General features: G+C 33.1%; 1 long non-coding RNA gene across 1 annotated transcript; it reads left to right on the top strand.

Moving 5' to 3' along the window:
* Positions 1-472: 472 nt before the first annotated feature.
* On the top strand, positions 473-1,807 carry LOC133824057 (uncharacterized). The gene is made up of 3 exons (XR_009888479.1): positions 473-773; positions 1,517-1,651; positions 1,764-1,807. It is a non-coding gene; the product is annotated as an uncharacterized LOC133824057 (long non-coding RNA).
* Positions 1,808-2,105: the final 298 nt, after the last annotated feature.

Raw genomic sequence — 2,105 nt, forward strand, 5'->3', positions numbered from 1 at the left:
GAGATGATATGGAAACTGGCAGAAACTGGAATGAATGTGGCACGTTTAAATATGTCTCATGGGGACCATTCATCACACCAGAAAACTATTGATCTTGTTAAAGAGTACAACTCTCAGTTTGATGACAAGGTTGTCGCCATAATGTTGGACACCAAGGTGTGTTGGCCCCTTTTCTTTGTGACACAAGCCTATTGATAGTGCCCACATTAAAGTATAAGTTGTTTCATATAAAGCATATGATTTTTTGTTTTAACAATGACAAATATGATAAGTTATCAGAATTAATATATTTTGTGCTTGCTATAATTTCTTTTACTCTTCTCCTCTGAATCAAATACTTGCTTCTGATGTCAAGTTCAAGCTACAATATTAAGTTTAGAGTGCACCCTTTTCTATATTCATAAAGTGTGCAGTGTCTTAAAATCTGAAACTATGATTGGAGTGACAATTGAAAACATCGTGCCCTTTACGATTAACTTCCTTTAAGATTAGTGTGTCTTCAGTACAAGAGAGTCTCATCCTCATTTATTTATATCTTTTTTCTTACATGTGTTGTGAAGTTGTAATGAATACAAGAGAGTGTGAGACAACCAATTTCTTCTTGTAGGGACCTGAGGTTCGAAGTGGAGATTTACCTCAACCTATAATGCTTGAAGAAGGACAATAATTTAATTTTACAATTAAAAGAAGAGTCAGCACAGAAAACACTGTCAACGTGAATTATGATGCCTTTGTGAATGATGTGGAGGTTGGAGACATGCTACTGGTTGATGGTAATTAGATACCTCTTCTGTGTGCTAAGTTGTTAGATCAATGATCCAGTAAATGGGCATTCTGTAGCATAGATTTGCGTGGATAGACTTGGCTGTGAAGAAATAGAATACACGGTATATGGCTTTTTATAGTTGGTTTAACCAGAGTCTGATTTATTGGAACATTTCTCTTGTTGTTAGTCTATCCTATTTTTTGCTTACTTCCCTTAATTAGGCAACTCTGTATTAGAGACCTTGACTACTTTCATAATGACATTGCATTCTTAACCTCATGTTTTGTTGGAACAAGGGTTTCTTAGGCCAGGACAAAGCCTACAACATTGCCAATTGGCCATTGTATGTTGAGAGTGTTTTTGTTAGTTGTCATATGTGGAAGTAACTGTTGCATTGCTCAAGCAATTGTGTCTATGCAACTACTGTACTTTTGTTTCAAATGGTTGCATATTTCATTTTTTGATTTGTATATGGGTACCATTCATCAATATTAAGCTAGCCAGTGAGCCTTATTTATAGTGTATTTGATTGATGTACAGTGACCACTACCTGAAGAATGCCATTTTTTCTTAGCTTAAATGTATGATATCCATATTTATATATTCTTTTCATGGCTTTTAATGATGTTTGTATCTTTTATCATCCTTTAGTTAAAAGTTATTTGAAAGCAGATACAAGTAAGATCTTTTTTTTATTATTTTTTATTGTTACTAGTTTTAATAACTTGCAATTTTCCTATTATATGTTAGGTGGAATGATGTCTTTACTTGTTAAGTCGAAGACACATGATACTGTAAAATGTGAAGTAGTTGATGGTGGAGAATTAAAATCAAGGCGGCATTTAAATGTTCGTGGAAAAAGTGCAAATCTCCCTTCAATTACAGGTAACAAGGAATGCTTGGTGCTGATATGAAGTTTTTCATTTACTTTATTTTTGTATATCGAAAGGGGTTAATAAGTCTAGTACATGATCTGTTGTATCTGTCTTTTGTACAGATAAAGACTGGGAAGATATCAAGTTTGGAGTGGACAACCAAGTCAATTTCTATGTCGTCTCTTTTGTAAAAGATGCTAGAGTGATTCATGAGTTGAAAGATTATCTTAAAAGTAAAATATTATTTCTATCATCAGTTTGTTCAATACCAGTTATTTGACTCCAGTTACTTGTTTAGAACTAATTTTTTAAAATCTCTTTTCTAGGTGCTATATATGGAGGTTTTACTTAGCTCTCTTTCATAGATAAAAGAGTCAAAGTTGCAGAGTATTATTAACATATTGGATTTATTGCATTGCATTTTAATCATGATTTTTTGTAGCTTTTGTGCTGTAAAGACTGTT

This window comes from Humulus lupulus, chromosome 1 (assembly GCF_963169125.1).
Source record: "Humulus lupulus chromosome 1, drHumLupu1.1, whole genome shotgun sequence".
NCBI lineage: Eukaryota > Viridiplantae > Streptophyta > Magnoliopsida > Rosales > Cannabaceae > Humulus > Humulus lupulus.